This window comes from Heloderma suspectum, chromosome 4 (assembly GCF_057233095.1).
Source record: "Heloderma suspectum isolate Gila_16-S chromosome 4, 16-S_ref, whole genome shotgun sequence".
Classification (NCBI taxonomy): domain Eukaryota; kingdom Metazoa; phylum Chordata; class Lepidosauria; order Squamata; family Helodermatidae; genus Heloderma; species Heloderma suspectum.
Window position 1 is genome coordinate 173,153,358 of NC_139461.1, and position 22,139 is coordinate 173,175,496.

Here is a 22,139-nt window from a genome sequence, read left to right on the forward strand (position 1 = left end):
ATCTTCCCAACCCGAGCCTGGGTATCAAATGAGCAAGCAGTTTTAAGTTCACTGCAGGACAATCTCAGGAATGACTTGCTTCCCTCCCCCTGTGCATTAAAGAAGCAATAGGCTAGGGGAGAGAGATTGCCAAATTTTCAATCTGCCACTGTGGCTGTGCCTTTAATAGGAGCTTGACGTGCAGACTGCTTAATGTAATAAAATCTCTAAGTGGTTTACAAATAACAGCACTAAAAATCACTAATATACACTATTTAAAAACAATTGCACCTGGTGCTGTGCAGAAACCCCACCTGTCCTTTGGAAGCCCCTTCATTTTCTTTTGTTTTCCTGGAAGGTGAGCGAGGCATTTGTGGCTTGGGTTGGAAGCAGCAGCAGCCTTCACTCAGCCATTCAGCAGGCAGCAGCACTGGAAGCCCCAAGGGAGGAAGTCCTGGTTAAGTCCTCAAGGGGGTTTTCCAGGAAGCTCAAGCAGCAGAAGAGGCTGCAAGGACAGAATGGTATATAAATGGTAAAATGAAGGGCATCCACAGTCCCAGCCCCTCCTTTCTGTAAGGGAGGCCCTGCACACAGACATTACTCTGAAATTCTCACCCCACAACTTTCGGGTGCAATTTCTTTATGCCCCTCCCTGCAACAAATGGTCAAAAATAAATTAAGTAAGTAAGTAAATAAAATTGGTACACTGCTAATTACAAAAAAGCAGTGCAAAAAACCAGTAAAATGGAGCACCATCACAATTAATTACAAGCCAGAGAAATAGTGTTTATCTCCTTAGGCAGAGTGACTCAGCCACCTCAGGCAGCTGCTTTCGAACTGTGGTGCTGGAGAAGACTCTTAGGAGTCCCCTGGACTGCAAGGAGGTCAAATCAGTCCATCCTAAAGGAAATCAACCCTGAGTGCTCATTGGAAGGACAGATACTGAAGCTGAAGCTCAACTATTTTGGCCACCTAATGCGAAGAGAAAACTCTCTGGAAAAGACCCTGATCCTGGGAAAGACTGAAGGCAAAAGGAGACGGGGACGGCAGAGGATGAGATGGCTAGATAGCATCACGGATGCAATGAATATGAACTTGAGCACGCTCCGGGAGAGAGCGCAGGAAAGGAAGGCCTGGCGTGCCATGGTCCATGGGGTCACGAAGAGTCGGACACGACTGAACGACTGAAGAACAACATGAAAGGGCAGCAAGGATGCTTCCAGATGGGGGAATTGTTCCCCCCTCCCCAAAAAACCCCTCCAGGAAAAACTACATACCAGTGAATGCAATGTGCTTTTCTGATCTTGAAGCTTTATTGTATTTGTGTGTAGCTTGGCTCATTTCCTTGAATAATTTAGAATGGCTTGGTATTGCTACAGCAACCAGATTGTCCTGAAGGTATGAGAAAAGGTGCAGCCACTGAAATTCCCCCTTGGACACCACTCTTAAAGGTGCAGGAGCCTTGTGTTCCCTAGCATCTGTTTATCCCAGCCTTCCCCAACCTAGTGCCCTCCAGATGTTTTGGACTACAACTCCCAGCATTCCTGACCATGGGCCATGCTGGCTGGGGCTGATAGGAGTTGAAACCCAAAACATCTGGAAGGCACCAGGTCTGGGAAGGCTGGTTTGTTGTAACGACTGTGTTGTTATTTCTAGGCTTTGTTTTGGTATTTAAAGCGGAACTGAACTCTGCTGACAGTCCTGACCATATTCACTGGTTTGGCAACAAAGAGGTTTCTTTACATTTAAGAAGTATGTGTGTGTGTGTGGGGCGGGATTCTACCAGGTGCAGATTTCTGGACCACAATAATACAGATGATGGGAGAAGCCACCTTTTGTGTTTTCCATTCTAGGCAATTCTTACAGGTAGAGAGACCTCTCTGGGACTGGGGCCTAGAGGATCTGAGACGTCTCTTTTGGGGTTAAATTTCTATAGAACAGCTGCTCAAAGTAAGCTTCTGCCCTCTAAAAGGAAGACGGGGGGGAGGAGGGCCGAGGGGAGACATGGATAAGCTCTTTGAATGAATGTTAAACAGCAGAATTGAAACGCATGCTCTAAAAATAAGGGGGCAGCAGACACAGGAGGTGATGTTGAATAGCTGGAGCTCAAGACTGGGGACAAGAGAATCTAGGGCACTAGAGAGATCTGACTGAGCCCCCAATTCATGATCTGACCTTAGCCTTGATACAGAAATTGAGCTGCATCTCCCACTCAGCCCCTAGGAAAAAGGGGGCAGCAAGATAGAAAAAAAAATAAGCAAAGGCCTTTTGTCTATGTGGCAATGCCTTGGAGTGCAAATAAAGCCCTTGCATATGCATTGCCCTTGGTCTGAATGGAGAATGCTTCAGCCTCTGGCTAGGCTGACACATTCCAAACTGGTTCGTACATAATGGCAACCCAGAGTGTGGGTTGTTGTTGAATTGTGGGTTGTCATTATGTGCGAATCCTGTGCTATGGCTTAACGATGAACAACCCAAAGTTCACAACCCAACAACAAACCATGGGTTCAGTTCCTGGGTTCACACATAATGACAACCCATGATTCAACAACAACCCATACTCAAGCCATATTCTGGGTTGTCATTAAGTGCGAACCAGGTCTCCCTCTTCAAGGAAAGGGTGATGGGAGGGCATCATTTGCCTTCAGTAATGTCACTGTGTAGCCAAGTCTGACCAGCCATGTGGTGTTACAGTGTGCCAATGGGAGATATTTTTTTTATAAGCCTCATAACTGCGTGCAGGGGTGGGAATGGGATGATTTTCGTATGGATTACAGGTGGAGAGGGAAGGGTTAAAGCTCTGCACCCCGTGGGCTGCAGTCTTGGGGTTGTATCCAAGAGTTAGTCATACTTAGACTAGACCCACTGAAATCAGTGGAACTTAAATTAGTCCTAACTAAAGCTGGATCCAACCCCCTGATGAAAAATCGAGCTCCCCCATGGTTGTAATTAAATAAAGGAGAGAGAGAAACAGTTGTCATTGATAATGATGTGTTAAGTGTCACATGTAGCTTGACCCTCAGGTTCACTGAAATTAGGAAGCTTGAAAACTTAAAAAAGTATATTCTCTTACCTTCCTTATATGTGATGAGTCACCACATTCCAAGCCGTTGGCAATTTCACAAATGTGTATATGGAGCACTGCAGAAAGTGCCCTAGTTTTTCAAGGTCCCTGCTCTATAGCATCTTTGGGCATCTCTACACCAACCTAAAATCCTACATTTAAAATGGGGCTTTCTGCTTCTGTTTTAAATGCAGGATCGCAACGACTCCCCTTTTCACCCGCTTCCTTTCCCCCCTTTCTCCCCGTATCCTAGTCTTCCATTGTCTTTCATCGCTCTCTCTCCTCTTCTTGCCGCTTTTCCTCTTTTCCTGTTTCACGAAGCAGAACACAGCGGGGTAATTTGATAGCTCTCTGCGATCTATTTAAAAAGGGAACAAAGGGCATTTAGTGCAGGAGACCCCTGGAGAGTCATGGTGTTATGTAAGAAAGCCTTTATCAAAACAGTTAATCTATCCTTAAAACTGATAATGTGCCTTCAGTAGAGCGCTCAGATGCAATGGAAGTTAAGGCTACTTTGCCTCTTAACAGCTATATAGCAGAGGGAACCTGTACAGGCAAGCTTTTCTTACCCTGTATAACCTGCCTCCTCTCTTACACAATTGTCAAAGGAATAGGAGCTGTGCCTTGCTTTGTATTGTGCCTCCATCACTTTTGCTATTCCTTTTGCTATTCCTGGAGCAAGCGTGTTACCCCAATGCCTGCATGGTGTGCCCAACTGCCCATGTGAACTGCATTTTGCTGTGGTTCTTAGCCTGAGCATCTTAAGGCAGAAGGATGCAACTGAGGCTCTTCTCCCCCGGTACCCTCTTGCACCTGGAACACCCCAAGGCTGCTCCCTTGCTGCTCCCATTTCTTTCATGTGTATGGCCCTCTCTGCCCTGCTTGCAACTCGGGATTCTGTTGAGCTGTCCGTTCATTTGCTAAAATTTCACGGGCTCCTGGACTCTGCCCTTGGATAGCCTGTAAGAGAAATTGCAAAGGTGAAAGGGAATTATGCAGAGTCGATACTGATGTATGGAGCAAGAGGTAATTCTAGGGCAACCAGTGTCCATAAAAGCTGCAGTGTCTTGGAAGAGAAATCGTGCTAGTTATTTTTCTTTCATGCAGAGGCCTTGTCTATAAAATCTCAAATTCCTGTACCTTCACTGTTGTTCACAAGCTAGGTTGCCAGCGTTTCCCCCTGGCTCACTCCTGTGCCTTTAACAAGTCCCCAGGAGATAGCATTGAGGAATACTTCCAAAATCCTCTTCATCCAAATTTCTCACGAGATTTTTCAGTTCTGGATTACCATGCATTAGGAATCTTCCATTGTTCCATTTATTTCCACATTTTATTCAAAGCACCCTGAATACACAGTTTATTGTGGCTTTCATTCATGCTTCCCCACACTCCTCTATATTGCTAATGAACATGTGCATGATAATAAAACAATGCAAAAAAAGAGGAATGTTGGTGTGATTGTATGCATGATTGCATCAAGATTCTTTTCATATGGTGTTTTACCAAACTGTATGTGTACCTGCGTGCACTGATAAAACACTGCCAAAAAAGCTTCACGATATGACCATACATGTAGTTGTACCAAGATTCTTTTCACGTTGGTGTTGCACCAATGGTCAGGCATGCATGTTTGCATCAATAAGACACTTATTGATGCAAACATGCACAAAAAGAATGTACACATAATTGTAACAAGATTCTTTTTGCACACTGATGCGTCCATGCCCTCCTGCACATCGGTAAAACACCAAACTAAAAGAATCTTGATTTTTCAGGGTGTTATCAATGGACATGTGTGTATTGGTGATGAGGGGCAGTTCTACTCCACTCCCATATCAATCTTGGCAGATGACGCATGCTGCTCCCAGAGCTAGCCCAGCATTTCTTGCCATAAGTCCGGGTTATTTCAAACTCCTCTTGTGATGGATTTTCCTGTCACAGCGGCTTTAGTGCAGTGTGGAAGTGTGTGTGACCTCACCTGACTTTGGTGTGGGCTGGTGGAAGTGGCGCTGATTGGCGGAAGGGAAAGTAGCATGGAGTGGGGGGAGAGCAGAGCGCTAAACATGTCTACCCGGAGGTAACTCTCTGCCTCTCACTTTAAGTAGTGGAGCTTGGGAGTGGAGATGGGAGCCAGCCAGTGCTGTTTAAACTGTGCAGCTACACAGGAGCACAGCTGAAAAATAGTGGCTTAGTCAATGTGTCTCACTTTAAATAGTCATTCAGCTTGGGAGTGGAGATGGGAGCCAGGCCTGCGGTTTTGAAGCTGTGCAGCTACAAAGGAGCACAGCTGAGAAACGGTGGAAGCCTGTTGATTCGAAGCTGTGCAGCTAAGAAAGGGTGATTGCCAGGGTGGATGATTTTCGTGAACATTACTCAGAAGCACTTCATTGAGCCTGTGTTTGGGGGGGGGGGCAGCCTGTTGATTTGGCAGTTAATATGCATCAGAGACAACGTGCTAGTCGCTCTCCCTCCTCCCCAGCTCCCTCCTCTCTGTTCTCAGTGCCTGCTTAGTCTCTGGTGGCAGTGGCTGCCTGCTTGCCTGCCTGCCTGCCTTCCTGAGAAATGTGTGTGTGTATGTGGGGTATGCGGGGTTTGTCATGAATGTCTACTCGTAAGCATGTCCTGTAGTGCACTTCTTTGAACACGCGAGGGAGGGGGAGCAGGCCCCCACTCATGGGCTGCCCTGCACCTACGCGATTGCTGACGTTCAGTTCTACTCATGGCGGGACTCGCACACCCCACCCCAACTAACGTGGCTTCAGTTCCCATATACAGTTCAAAAGTGAAGGAATACAGCACTGTGTGTCCCGTGGAAAGAGCACATTCGATTCTGTGAAACGCGGATTTTGCCCAAATCGCTTCGCAAAGCGTTTCCATTTAGATGGCCCCCAGGAAAATTGAAGGAAATGAAAACTGTGGCAAACTGTGCATGCTCTAATTCTGGAACTACTTTCAGAAATTCTCCTAGTTAAACTGGAATTCAGGAGTAGTGCAGTGCTAGGCAATGTGAATGAACAGAAAGGGGAAATCCACTCATCCAGAACAGAAATAAAGCAGAAGAAGATTTTCCCCTAGCATGGGGATTAACTACAGTTAAAGCTTCACCAGGTTCCCCCCTGCCATCCCCAGCGCAAAAGAGCCTGCCAGGGGAAAAGTTGTCAAGCATATTCATAAGCCAAGTGCATTGAAACAAATAAACAAAAAAAATCTAAGTCACTGCTAGGGCTCCTGTGCCTTTAAGAAGTTAATATGATGATGTTACATACTTTTTCAACAAATGCCCCACCTCAAGTCCAGCTTGCGTGGCGTCTGGGTGGGCCATTGCGGGCGGGTGGGGTGAGGCAATGTGCTCGGCTGCAATGGATGGCCTGAAGTGGTGCCACTGGAGGGGGGAGGGGGCCTACTGGAGATCATGCTGACTCAAACGCAGTGGGGAATGAGTGTTTGCCTCACGTATTTATGCAGCCCCCACCTGTCCCAGTAATGCCAGCAGGGGGGTCACCGTGGCACACTCTGGCTCTGCTGCTATTGCTGCTGCAAGCACTTTGGACACTTCCTTTTCCCCCCAGACACAGCCAGGAGGTGACGCCACACCCCTTTCCTGGGCCTTCGGCCTGGCAACCAGTCACACTGCTGGTGGCTGGTTTGCGTCAGCCTTCTTCGGCCATGACAGCTTGTTTGGCAGGGCCCGGCAGGGCCCGCGGAAGCAATCCAGTCACAGTCCACCTTGATACATACAGACCCTTATGAAAAAGTTGACAAGGATGCCATACCCACCGGTAGTACATACATACTGCTAAGTTTTCACTTTTTGCCCGCCACTAGGGATAAGATTTTACGCGGAGAATTCATTGATGTTTTCTCCCTGTTATTTTGGGACCCAGACCCAAAGGAGATAAGGAGAAAGGAGAAATAAGGAGAAATCAGGTGATAAGGAGAAATCAGGTGATAAGGATCAAGACAAAGGCAGGCAAAAGAAAGTTGCTCACACCTGGGCCAATTGGCTGCCCAGTTTTTTAATTTATATGACACCGGAGGATGAGCCTCTCAGTTCGGAAGGTGTCCAATATACTATTGGGGAAGAGCAGAGGGAATTTCCAAGAAGCACCAGAAAGAGTGAAGTGGCTGGGCCAAAGCCGAAAGGACACTCAGGTGTGGATGTGTCTGGTGGTGAAAAGAAAGTCCGATGCTGTAAAGAACAATATTGTTTAGGAACCTGGAATGTAAGAGCAATGAATCAAGGTAAGCTGGAGGTGGTCAAACGTGAGATGGCAAGATTGAACATCGACATCGTGGGAATCAGCAAACTAAAATGGAGAGGCATGGGCGAATTTAATTCAGGTGACCATTATATCTACTACTGTGGGCAAGAATCCCTTGGAAGAAATGGTGGGAGAAGCAGTACTGGGGTACAATCTCAAAAACGATAGAATGATCTCAGTATGAATCCAAGGCAAACCATTCAACATCACAGTAATTCAAGTCTATGCCCCAACCACTGAGGCCGAAGAAGCTGAGGTTGATTGGTTCTATGAAGACCTACAACACCTTCTAGAACTAACACCAAAAAAAGATGTCCTCTTCATCATAGGGGATTGGAATGCTAAAGTACGAAGTCAAGAAATCACCAGGATAACAGGCAAGCATGGCCTTGGTGTTCAAAATGAAGCAGGACAAAGGCTAATAGAGTTTTGCCAAGAGAACACGTGGATCATAGCAAACACTCTTTTCCAACAGCACAAAAGGCAACTCTACACATGGACATCACCAGATGGTCAATATCAAAATCAGATTGATTATGTCCTTTGCAGCCAAAGATGGAGAAGCTCTATACAGTCAGTAAAAACAAGACCTGGAGCTGACTGTGGCTCAGATCATGAGCTGCTTCTTGCAAAATTTCATCTTAAATTGAAGAACGTAGGGAAAACAACTAAACCATTCAGGTATGACCTAAATCATATCCCTTATGAATATACAGTGGAGGTGACAAATAGATTTAAGGGATTAGACCTGATAGACTGAACGCCTGTGGAACTATGGATGGAGGTCTGTAACATTGTTCAGGAGGCTGCAACTAAATCCATCCCAAAGAAAAAGAAATGCAAGAAAGCAAAGTGTCTGTCTGATGAGGCTTTACAAGTAGCTGAGGAAAGAAGGGAAGCGAAAAACAAGGGAGAAAGGGGAAGATATATCCAACTGAATGCAGAGTTCCAGAGAACAGCAAGGAGAGACAAGAAGGCCTTCTTAAATGAACAATGCAAAGAAATCGAGGAAAACAATAGAATGGGAAAGACTAGAGATCTTTTCAAGAAAATCGGAGAGCTCAACGGAACGTTTTGTTCAAAGACGGGAATGATAAAGGACAAAGGAGGCAGGGACCTAACAGAAGCAGATGAGATTAAGAAGAGGTGGAAAGAATACACAGAAGAACTATACAGGAAAGATCTTAATGTCCCTGATAGCCATGATAGTGCCGTCACTGAACTTGAGCTGGACATCCTCGAGAGTGAAGTCAAGTGGGCCTTAGGAAGCATTACTAACAACAAAGCTAGCAGAGATGACAGTATTCCAGCTGAGCTATTTAAAATCCTAACAGATGATGCTGTTAAAAGTGCTGCACTCAATATGCCAACACATTTGGAACACTCAACAGTGGCCACAAGACTGGAAAAGGTCAGTTTACATTCCAATTCCAAAGAAGGGCAACGCCAAAGAGTGTTCAAACTACCACACAATTGCGCTCATTTCACATGCCAGCAAGGTGATGCTCAAAATCCTACAAGCTAGGCTTCAGCAGCATGTAAACCGAGAACTACCGGAAGTACAAGCGGAGTTTCGAAGAGGCAGAGGAACTAGAGATCAAATCGCCAACGTTCGCTGGATCATGGAGAAAGCAAGAGAATTCCAGAAAAACGTCTATTTCTGCTTCATTGACTACGCTAAAGCCTTTGATTGTGTGGATCACAACAAACTGTGGCAAATTCTTAAAGACATGGGAGTACCAGACCACCTTGCCTGTCTCCTGAGAAACCTGTATGAGGGTCAAGAAGCAACAGTAAGAACCGGGCATAGAACAACCGATTGGTTCAAAATTGGGAAAGGAGTACGACAAGGCTGCATATTGTCGCCCTGCTTATTTAATTTATATGCAGAGTACATCATGAGAAACGCCAGGTTGGATGAATCACAGGTCAGAATTAAGATTGCCGGGAGAATTATCAACAACCTCAGATACGCAGACGATACCACCCTACTGGCAGAAAGCGAAGAGGATCTCAAGATCCTGTTGTTGAGGGTGAAAGTGGAGAGTGCAAAAGCTGGCTTGAAACTCAACATTAAAAAAACGAAGATCATGGCATCTGGCCCCATCACTTCCTGGCATATAGAAGGGGAAGAAAGGGAAGCAGTGACAGATTTTACTTTCTTGGGCTCCAAGATCACCGCAGATGGTGACTGTAGCCATGAAATTAAAAGACGCTTGCTCCTTGGGAGGAAAGCTATGGCAAACCTAGACAGCATAGTAAGAAGCAGAGGCATCACCTTACTGACAAAGGTTCGTATAATCAAAGCTATGGTTTTCCCTGTAGTAATGTATGGCTGTGAGAGCTGGACTATAAGGAAGGCTGAGTGCCGAAGAATCGATGCTTTCGAACTGTGGTGCTGGAGAAGACTCTTACGAGTCCCCTGGACTGCAAGGAGGTCAAATCAGTCCATCCTAAAGGAAATCAACCCTGAGTGCTCATTGGAAAGACAGATACTGAAGCTGAAGTTCAAATATTTTGGCCACCTAATGCAAAGAGAAAACTCCCTGGAAAAGACCCTAATGTTGGGAAAGATTGAAGGCAAAAGGAGAAGGGGACGGCGGTGGATGAGATGGCTAGATAGCATCACTGATGCAATGAATATGAACTTGAGCACGCTCTGGGAGAGAGTGGAGGACAGGAAGGCCTGGCGTGCTATGGTCCATGGGGTCACGAAGAGTCGGACACAATTTAATGACTGAACAACAACAAAAATTACAACAAAAATTCCCTGGGCGGGCCTGGGTCCTCACTAAATATCTGGATATGATGTACTCTGAATATGAGGGTGGGGCTTGGCTGGCCTATGATGAAGCCTTTTGTATGAGGGGCGCTGTCGACCCCTCCCTCCCTTTGGACATCAAGGAACAGTATTTGTGGCTTCAGTTCATGATTCCAGCCAGGCCAGGATTTGGCGATAGATCCGACAGCGGTCATATTTTGGCCAAACAGCCACCCATTTCTACTGTTTGGCTGAATGTGGGGCAGGCGGTTCAACACCACTTGCTTTGCTGGGAGTATAGTTCTAGAGGCTCCTGTTCCTGAAACCCGTACCACTTCCGCCACGAATGTTCCATTTGTGGTGGACAGCACCGATGCACCACCCGTCCCAGACTCAAGGGTTGGTGGGGTCACCCGCGAGACAGACAAGGAGGTAAGAAATCCGGGGGCGGGAAACAACCTCCTCCCAAAGGGACCTAGCCCGGTTAGGACTGAGTCCCTCTGATGGCTCTTGGGGCAATATCCAAGGAGGGAAGATGCGGTTTACCTAGACCAAGGTTTTATGCATGGTTTTAGAATCCCTTTTCAAGGTGAGTGTAATGCTCAATTCGCTAAGAATCAGAACTCTGTTCTCAGTATGGTCCAGCTGGTAAAAGCCAAAATTGACAAGGAAGTTGGCTCGTGGCGGGTTCTCGGACCATTTATAGCACCACCTATCCCTAACTTGTGGGTTTCTCCCTTGGGCATTGTTCCCAAAAAGGTGATGGGGGAAATACAGGTTAATCCACAACCTCTCCTTCCCAAAAGGTGGTTCTGTAAATGACGAGATCCCAGAGCATTTGTGTTCAGTACATTGTACTCCCTTTGATTCCGCAATATCCATGGTCCGGAATCTCGGCCACGGGGCACTGATGGGCAAGTGCAATATAAAGTCGGCCTTTTGCATCTTGCCCGTCAATCCTTTGGATTTTGACCTTTTGAGGTTCTGTTTCCAGGGAATGTTTTACCTGGACAGGGCCCTCCCCATTGGATGCTCCATCTCCTGCGCCATTTTTGAGAAGTTCAGCACCTTCTTGGAATGGGCAGTGAGAGATACAGTGGGGACCCCATGTGTGGTCCATTATCTGGATGATTTTTTGTTCGCTGGCCCTCACGATTCTACACTTGTGTGCTGACTTAATGCAGGGTTTTGCCTCCATGGCGGATGAGCTAGGTGTCTCTCTGGCTCATGAAAAAACTGATTTCAGTTTTAAAAACTGGTCCAATCTTCAGTTTTAATGTTTTGGGGGATTGAGGTGGATACGATCAACCAATGTTGCAGGCTCCCAAATGACAAACTCCTGGTCCTGGGGGAAAAGATAACACATAATAATGCATTCCCACACATTGCAAGAGGTGGTTGGTCATTTAAATTTTGCATGTCGGGTAGTTGCCCCAGGCCGGGCCTTCCTAAGACGGCTCTGATGGGCCATGCATGGACTGCAGTGACCGCACCACCGAACCAGAGTCACCTTGGCCATGCGACTTGACCTCGAGGTTTGGCTTCAATTTTTGCAGGAGTTCAATGAGCGCAAGTTGCTCCTCGAGGCCAACTTGCAGGTTCATTCTGATGCTGCCGGGTCCCTGGGTTTTGGGGTGATCTGGGGTGATCGTTGGTGCACGGAACTATGGCCTGAGGGTTGGTTAGCAGACCAAATTACCAAGGATTTAACATTTTTGGAGTTTTTCCCAATCTACGTAGCTGTGCACATATGGGCTGGCCAACTTGCCAGTTCGGTGGTTCATTTTTGGTGTGACAATCAGGCCACTGTTCACGTCATCAACACCCTGTCTTCCAGCATTGCCAGAGTTATGTCATTGGTAATGGCGTTCACGCTGCATTGCCTGTGACGTAATATCTGGTTCCGCGCCTGACACATACCTGGCCTAGACAATCCGATCGCCAATGCTTTGTCGTGAAACCAGGTCGAACGGTTCCGGGAGTTGGCCCCATGGGCACGTCCACTGCCAGATCCCATGCCAGCAGCGCTATGGGAGATTGGCGGACTGAGGCAGAGCTCGCCGTGATGAACTCCATGGCTCCTGGCACCAGAGCTGCTTACGACAAGGCAGGTAGGGAATTTCATGATTTCTGATGCAATCGGCAGTTACAACAGTCATGGCCCATCCCTGTGGATCATATTTTGCAATTCTGCGTGTCTTGCCGGAATAGGGGGCTTTCGGCAAGGAAATCAGCGGCAAGCTGGCAGCTCTTGCCTTTTGGTCTAAATTTAAGGGCGTGTCAGATAACACTCTTGATTTCAGGGAGCGGCGAGCCATTCAGGGTTGGGCCAGGATGTCACTCCCAGCCGCTGATTCCAGGCACCCCCTTTCTCCGGACATCCTCTTAGGACTCAGGGATTGTGGCCATCCATATGTGCTTCTCATTTTGAAGCATCATTGTTTCACGTAGCTGCTTTAATGGCTTTCTTTGGGGCTCTACGGATTTCCAAGTGGGTCGTAACATCAAAAGGTGATGTGTCTGACAGAGCTCTGCAATATTCCAACATCCAGGTCCATCCTGATGTTGTTAGGATTTTGCTCCGGTGGTCCAAGACCGGTCAGGCAGGTCGGGGTGCCGTGGTGTCCCTTCTACCAGCACGGGCTGAGGAGCTGTGCTCCATTAGGGCAATGGCCGTTTTTCTGGATTTGAAGGGGCCCTTGGAAGGTTCACTGTTTTGCCATTCCGATGGTTCTCCTCTTATGAAATATCAGTTTTGGGCTGTGACTAAGTCAGCACTGGGTACCCTTGGGTCTAGGTAAGTTTCGCTTTGGGACACATTCTTTCCGAATAGGGGCCGCGTCTCTGGGTTTCTCAACCGACCAGGTGAAGGCGGTGGGCAGATGGCGCTGCAAGGCCTTCAGGGTTTACGTCAAGCCTCTACCTTGATATGGTGGTGACCCCCCTCCCCCCAGTTTATTCCGGTTCTTACTGTTTTCTTGCTCTCCCTAGATCGATGGAATGGACGTGAACCCGTGCGGGTGCTCCTATGCGGACACAGCATGGTGTTCTGGGCTGGTTGGAGGGCTTCCCGGTCAGGCTGCGGACCTTAGCTCGGACTGTCCCGGCATACCTGCGTACAGTGGCTTGGCAGACGCAGCATGCGGTGGGAGCGCCTCCTACCCACCCTATTCCATCAAGGTTTGGTGCGTGTCTCCCTGCAGGTTTTGATGCTGCATCTTAGGGGAACAACCTGGGTTGTTTAAAAGGCAAGGGCCTTATTTTGCAAGCATTGGGGGATTTTCAGGTTATCAGGTGCTGTTGGCCGGGGGTAACCATCGTTTGGTCATGCTTGCTTCCCAGACTTTTCTGGCGGAATGTGGAGAACCAGCAGGCCATTGAAAGGGCTCGCCAGAAAGTTAACAGGAAAATAGCTCTGGGGCTATTCCAATACAGAGGTGGGATTATTTCTCATCCAGAAATTCTACGGACATGGGGGGAGCTCTATAGGCAAGACGGGGTGCACCTGTCCGATTTAGGGAATTATATATTTCTGTTGGATCTGCAAAGGGGCCTGCGGGAATTAATTCAGTGCAGGTGGGGGGAGTTTGACTAAGCAATAAGCTTGTCACTCCCTGTGGCTGTTAGGATGGGTATTGGGGATGAGAATAGGGACAGTGAACATTCAGAGGCACAGTTATTGTGACAGGTGATGCCTGAGGCCTCCTGCTCTGGGTTTCACGGCCCATCAGGGGGATATGGGTTACCTGGGAGGCCAACTCACCTCACCCACCCGGTGTTGTATGGCCTGGGCGGGGGTGACAGAGGAAGGTCTACCTCCCCCAAAAGGGGTAGCCCTGTGGGGTGGTGAGATGACATGCCACCACACAGGCTTTGAATGTTTTCACCCATTTCAGGGACACCTAGGGGCTGCCCCAGTTTAGTTGCTCATCCTGTTTTTTCCCCTTTGCAGATTTATCAATAAATGTGGCCCAATTTGAACCCAAGAACTTGTGTCAGCCTCTTTATTTCCCCATCTCCGTTTGCAACATGTTTTTCAACATACTTTTTCAACAACATGTTCCTGGGAAGGCAGGGTTTGGCAGCACCTTCCATCTTAGGGAGGCCACGTGTTCTGCTTGACAGGGGAGAATCCTCTATTTGAGCAGGTCCTCTATTTGAAGGGCTGTCTAATCTAAGACCAGGTTAAAGATAAAGAACCCTAAGAAGAGAGAGCAAAGAGAGGCCATGAAGTTGCCCATCCTCAGTTAGCACCTGGACATCAGACTGAGGAAGGCACACAGGAAGTCATCTGATTTTCCCACTATGGTGAGATGTATTTCTGTTCAAATTATAGTAATTATTTCTACATTTTAATCTATACATATAAATCAGCAGGGAATATCCAATGGGGTGCTGTGCCCTTGCCAATTCCATTGCGTCCCCACTGATTCCAACTCCACAAGTGAGTTCCACCACTTGTGCAACAAAGATACAGCACTCAGATCTGAGTGCTTCCACTTGTTTCAAGGCTTCCTATAAGAAGTGTTAAATCTCTGTTGTGCAAATGGTGTTGTGCAAGCAGAATTGGCGGGAGAGGCCGCTTGTGCAACAACCCATTGGAAACTGCACACTATATGTAATTTTTATGCAAATCTGTGTCCTCTTGTTTGGTGATGCATTTTCTCCTTTTTGGGCAATGCATAAACAGGCACCCTAATCCCTTCCCATAATTTGTTGTTTGCACCTCAGTTCAGTGGGAGTCATTGCCTCGTAAGCATGCTTAGAATTGCAGTTCTGCAGCCCAAGCCCCTGCATGCTTACTCAAAAGTGAGTTCTACTGGGTTCAGCAGAGCTTACTCCCAAGGAAGTGTGCCTACAAATGCAGACCTAGGGTGCCTGCAGCTCACTGCTCAGAATGTTGCTTGTTCTGCTTCTGATTGGCTCCAGCAAATCTCATAGATCTGGGCAATAGGTATACAGGGAAATACATTCCCATAAATATCCTGGACCATGATCTTACCCTCAGTTTTTAGAGCAGGGGTTCCTATTCCAATGGGGTATATGATGGTGATAACAGCAGCTTGAGCTGTAGACATTAACAGATGGTAACGTTTATCTCCAAGCAATAAAAAGCTTCACCTGCTGATTTCTGCATATCGAGTTGCTGCTGGAAGAAGAAGACCAGGGCTGGGCCATTTTCTCTCAGGTCAGTTGTTAACCCTAATTGGTGAAATGGTGTAGAGGCTGTTGCAGTAAACCAGGGAGATCTCATTTGCTTTGGGCTTGTGACAGTTGTAGTCTGGATTGTGCTAAATTAATCTGTGGTGGCATCATATGAAGTGCAGATGGGATGGTGACAGGGGACATGGAAGCACACATGGAACAGTTGTACATCTTAGTTTGGGGTGGGCAGAGGGTAGATCAGGCTTTACTGGTAGATCTCTAGGTGATTTGCAGCAGATCAACCAGGGTTTCTGAATCCCAATTGTCTAACAATAGCAACAACTAAAAGCACCACCACCACCAGGGAGAGCCAGGAATAGATTTTCGTGTGAAAGGATTTGGTATTTTGCTTTTTTAAAAAACATTTTATTCATTTTCCAAAACAAAATCAACCGAAAGTAAAAAAGAAGTAAATAGATAAAAAGAAATACATCAAGTTTAAGAGAGCAATCCTATAGCCACTAGACAGTGTCTAGATGGCTGTCGGATTTTTCGGTTTCTGGGAAACGTGTTCCCCTCCCCCACCACCTTGTAGGTAGTCTAGTTCTTGCCCTTCTCCGTGCTTGTAAATGCAGTGTGGAGCGGGTGAAAAGGGGGCATTCCCAGGGGTTGGGAGGGGAGGAGACCGCAAAAGCCTCATTACGATGCTTCCTATGTGCCATGCAGCCTCCCCCACTCCTGCTCCAAAGTCCGCAGCTAGACAGCCAAAATCGGCTGTCTAGGCACAAATGCGGGGTGGCCGGAGCATGGAGGAGAGGATCCCCTCCATGCTTCGCCTGCCCTGCATTGGATAGTCACCCGCCTCCAAGTTCAGAGGCGGCCAATTATCCCGATAAGATTGTGCTCTAAATCTAATTATTGACAGAGGGGAGTACATTTAACATCTATTCAAATTTTTCTGCTTTACTTTACAGATCAAGATATAAGTGGAATCCATAGACTGCATAAAAGTTTTTATTATAATTCTTCAATATATCAAGTTTATATTTAATCTCTTTTCCGTAATCTGAGGAAAGGCTTTGACAAATACTGCTGTGTAAGTCCCTGATCAGTATATAGAACAAAATCCTGCCATATTTTATAAAAGTCAGATATTTTGACTTTGCCTTTAGCTAATTTCAGTTGATATGCCAATTTTTCTGCCATGGCTATTTGCCATAATTACATGTACCATGATTTCAATGTTAAAAGTTCTGCAGTTTTCCAACTTTTAGCTATGGCTCTTCAGGCTGCTATCAGCATGAACTCAATTAAATCCTTAGATGTCACTTTTGCATTTTGTTCCTCCCATATTGTTAATAGGGCCAATGCTGGTGTCACGTGTATGGTTTGATGTGTAACATTTGCCATTTCTAAAAATATGATGTTCCAAAACTGTGACACAAAAGGACATGTCCACCACATATGAATATATAAACCTTGCTGATTGCAGTTTCTCCAGCATTTGTGTTATTTGTGTTGGTGTCAAAGCATTTGTGAGCTTAGTTCTGGTTCTGATCACAAATTCTTGGGCTCAGGATGTGCTGGGCATATGCTCAGAGGCACCCTGTTCCTTCATTCGTAGTGTATGTCCGTCCACCCACATCACTGTTTTGCATCTGAGCTCTGGTTGGTGGACCTTGGGGTTCTAGTAAAAAAAATGAAGTAGATCCTGCAAGCCTGAAGTCTGCCCATGCCTGCCCTAGATGAACAGAGGTTTTCTGTGGGCTGTGCCCCCTGGCCACTGTCCCTTTTACTGCTGGGCCCTGCGCCTTGACCCAGCCTCCTCCACCACCACTACCCCGAGTACAGAGTTTTGTCTCATGAGCTGGGCACCTTTGTATCGTCCCTCATCTTTGACCCCACTTAGTGCCTCAGAGGTGCTCAACCCCCTCAAAGCACAATATGAAATTGGAGATCAGCCCTCCATCCCCCGTGAGCCTGGAACTCGCTGATTTTCCTCTGTACTTCAGAAGCATTATGAGTGCCGCATGTTACCTCTCAGGGTCCTGATTAAATGCTGACTACTATGTATCACTTACTGTCAAATACTGACTGCTGCTGCATGTCAGCCATTGAGTATTTACTGTCAAGTGTTGACTGCCGTGCAAACCCACTGAATGTCATATACTGACACTGAATATGAAACATTTGCTAAATATCCACATTGTCGCCATCAGATATTCACCATCAAATTTTGCAGTGACAACTGTCAGTGGGCTCCAGCTGCAGCCAGAGGCAAGAGGCTAAAAGACAACCTTTCTAGAGGCAAAATCTTGTATTGCATGCTTTCATATCCCTTTTCAAAACTCTAATCTTAGCTCTTACATAATCGGCTTGATGGGCCCCAGAGGTCAAGAGGGTGTCAGCTGCTGTGCCTACTAATTAGAAAGCTTCTCGAAACAAACAGAATTGGGGAGGGAGATTTAAATGAGAAAAAGAATTTCGTGTCTGGAACAATCCTCTGTTCATCTTGGATATCTTGGGCAGTCCCCTTGTCTTCAGCCCCATTTGAGATGTGGGACTGGTGTGGGCCATCCCAAAGTGCTCCTCATGATGCAGAACTTCAGATTCCACCAGCATAACCCAGTTAGTCTGTCGTAGCAAAAACAACCAAGAGTCCTGTGGAGCCAAAAGACAGACAAATGTACTGTGGCATTAAGTTTGCAGAATGTCATACGTTACCAGTCCAACATGAGAGCAAACCACAGAACAGTGGCAGCCACACCACAAATTATACATGCCATGGAAGAATGCGACAGTGTTACTGGCAAATTGTCGCAGAGTCCTATGAATACACAAGACTTTTCTGCAAGAGCAAGATAAAAGAAAAAAATAGTTGTCAGTTCAGGCTTCTTATGCCTGGCATATTGGGCTTACTGTAAAACTACTATCAGAACTGGATTAACTATAGAGCCAAGTTAGGCATATACCATGCGGTCTTCCACACGTTCCTTTCAGAGCCCTGTTATCAGGCAGTCCAAAATGTACACTGGCTGCCCTTTGGATCAGGTATAGATTACCTATTCAGTGGGATCTCCGGCAGGAGGAGGGAACTGTAGGCAGTTCAAGCAACAAAAATCACAGCCCAGAATCCTCCTGCTCATGGAATCAGATGATCTCAGAAAGCCAGTCCAAGCTACTGCTATAAAGCTCCAAAGATCTGCTGCACTCTCTCAGTCTGGACAACTAATCATGGAGGGAATCCACCACGCTACATACCAGGAAACAGAGCAACCCTACATTTCATAAGAACCACTGCCTCTACTCAGACATAAGGTCTCCCACCAGTATGTGATTAAGCCTTGGGCTCACACATTCCCCCTCCCCTCCCCTCCCCTCCCCTCCCCTCCCCTCATCTTTGCTATGTTAGCGGAGGAGATTGGAAGCTTCTACTTTGGATTTCCAATCAACCACAGCTGCCTGTGATGTCTGAACTCAGGGAAGAGGGAACTGTTGTTTGTTTAAACTATAGTTAGTGAGAACAAGCCAAGACTAAACCATGATTTTCGATCCTAGGTTGTTCTGGAACCATAGTTTAAACAAACCACAGTTCCATGAGTTCAGATGTGACAGGGAACTGTGGTTAATTTGAAAGGAGAAACTTGAACTTCTCCTTTGATGCACAAAATAGAGGAGGGAGTGGGAACATGTAAGCCTGAGACTCCAGCAGGCTTGTTCATCTAGCAGGAAAGTTTGAGTTTTCATAGCAAAGAGCATGAATAGCTTTCATTGTACATCTCTCTTCGTCCCTCTCTCCTTCCCTCTCTCTTTTTTTTTACAGGAGAGACTATTCCTGGCAGAGTTCTTTGTCTTTGAATCTTCCAGTCTCAACACATTGATAAAAGAAACCATATTTTTCCTTTCCCTCTATGGTATTCCACTTGAAGTCACCTTAATTTTAGATTCTGAATTAATGTATGTCAAAGTTCTGATGCATTCCACATATTTCTTGTTTGTTATTCTCTATATCCAGCAGAGGGCAGGGTTGGTTTTACACACACACACACACACACACACACCAACATGTAACTGCAAGACATGATAGAGAGGCAGGAAACATTTCCCCAAAGTAGCCATATAGGTACGTTCTCTGATCATTTCAGTTAAGGCTGTAGCAGAGACACAAAGTTTTATAATATAGGCAGCAGCATCAGTAGGTAATCTTTGGGGTATTATAGAAAGAGATCAAATTTGAGGCTGGTTCACACATGCTTGCTTGTTGATTGATTATGGCAACATTGCTTTTCTACACCAGGCATGTATTGTGCACTCATCATTCCCTACTCATGATTATTTAGGGGTTCTTTAGATGATGACGTGACACTCCAGTTTCACTTCTGTTTTTAAAGAGCTTTTTTAGAGCAGGGAATGCAGTATTATTTCTGAAAGTGAAAGAAAATGCTTTTCCCACTTGTGTATTTGCGTTATTCCACTGTGCCACAGTGCCACCTAAGGGTTATGCAGTGGAGAAACAGGAAAGAAAATGTTCTTTGTGTAGTGCTCAGAGCTCAGTTCTGCAATGAAACCAAAAGTAGATAGAGATGATTAACAGACTTGTGTAGAAAAGCACATAATGGCTTGCATGTGAAAGTCAACCCAAACCAAAACCCGAACAAAGTACTTATTCCTGATCCAGAGCAGAACCTGAACCTTATTCAAAAGTCTCTGTTGAACAGGAACAGAATGTTAATAAAGGTTGCCAGTTCAAGATAATGATTCAACTTCACCAAAAACCACAACCAACTTCAGGCCTCAACCTCGAATAAATTGTGAGCCTCTAAAGCACAACTGGAAGAGGATACAATAATACTATAAAATAATAAAAACGATAAAAGACAGCAATTAAAACTGTTCCACAGGCTAACACATATAGAGAATTTTAAATGCCTATGTATTTGAAGGACCATCTACACTCATAAGAACCTATAATCTACATTTGCATGAACGTGCCTGGAACCTACAATCAGTCACAGAGGCCCTGCTCAGGGGCCCACCCCAAAACAGGATCTTTTCTGTGGTGGTCACATCATTGTGGAACTCTCTCTGCATGCCTGGCTCCCTCGCTGACTGCTTTTAAACAGGCTCTAAAAGCCTGGTTGTTTAAAAGCTATTTTTACTTGATTAATCTGAGGTTGGCCCATGCTTTTACATTGTAAATTTAAACTGTTGCTACTATCTTTGCATGCATGGATTTGCACACTAAGTTGCATTTGCACACATTCATCCTTTGTTACCCTTTCTTCTCTTACCTTCCCTCCCTCCGTTCTCTTCATGCAATCAAATGTTAGATTGTAATCGCCCTCTCTCTACGCATGCGCAGAATTTCTTATGTGGAGATTACAAAAAATAATCTTGCAGTAGCAGTTTCTGAGTAGTTATCAAAGGCAGCCCTGCATGTAATGCATTGCAGTGGTCTAACCTGGATGTTACCAGAGCATGGATAACAGTGGCCAGGCTGTATCTATCAAGCACCAGCTTTGCTTTGTGCCACTTGGGCATCAAGAGATAGGGTGGGATCTAAGGGCACCTTCAAGCTATAAACTTGATCCTTTAAGAGGAGGGAAATCCCATTCAGAGCAGACAAAACACTACCTCTTAGATCAGGAGAATGGCCTACATCGTATCTGGATTAAGCTTCAGTTTACTCATCCTCATCCAGTCCATTACTGATCTCAAACCCCAGTTCTGCACATCCACCACCTGAAAAGGAGAACTGACTGGCATTAGCATTCTGATGACATTTAATTCCGTATCCCCAGATAAGCAGCAGTTTCATGCAGATATTAAATAACATGGGAGATAGAGTTTTGCACGCCAGAATTCTATTCTGGATTCTTTTTTCAATTAAAAAGTCAGGAAAGTAGAAGCACTTGTAAAGTATACAATGGCAGTTGTGGGGAGCTAACAAACGTGTTAGTTGTGTGCTTCATAACTGACGTAATACACACGGCCATATAAAGCGGGGCACGGGGGCTGGTCTATAAGGCCATTGCATCCAGGGTCTAAAATTACCTAGCTGCACCACGGCTTGGGCTGAGATGGGCAGTTCAAGTTAAGATTGCCACAGGGTTCTGCTCCCTATCCCCACCACCCCTGCTGCCCCTGCCTTTACTCCTTTGACCTTAACAACAGCATGGCATGCAGAAATTAAACAGGTGAAGCTTTTTCAAGCAAGGAGATAAATTATGGGCAAAGATTGTGTGACAGGGTGCTGTTAAAGACCCAGGAGCAGAGCCAGTAAAAACACTCCACAAACCTAGTTCAAGTTAAAGCCATGTGGCTCCTGCATAAATCAAAACGTGGCTATTCCACATCTTACAGGCTCAACTTTTCAACCCTGAACTTTTGGCAGAGTAGCAAGAAAAGATGCCATCCACCCACTTGTGTTTACTTGCAGGATTTTTTTTGATTGATTTAAAAACAAAAAACCCAGCCCCCAACATATTAATCCTTCTGCACCGTTTGAGCTCTTGCCTAGTCGCCTTTTATTCCCTCCTGCTCTTGTGAGATTGGACAGGGCATTTTTCTCAAGCTCAGCATTCAGCCTGGGACAAGAACTGAGTGTCCTGTGCGTTGCACTTGCACGGTTGTGCCGTGATTCTTCGCTACCTTTGTTCTCCTTCCTTCCCTCCACCCATCCCCTTGCCTTTTTAAAATCACTGAGCTAGAAACAAACATGGAGAACAAATAAAGCATTTCCCAAATCTTGCCCCCACTGAGAAATGGGTAGCTTTGCACATTCAGTTTACAGGGGGAAAGAGCTCTCCTGCGGCATTTCCACTAAGGGAAAGTCTAGTAGCCTGACTATGAGGGCCTGGCATGATCCAGGCCTCAGACACTTGGTCAGTGACTCCAAGGGTTTCCACAGGTGATTTACTCCGAACTG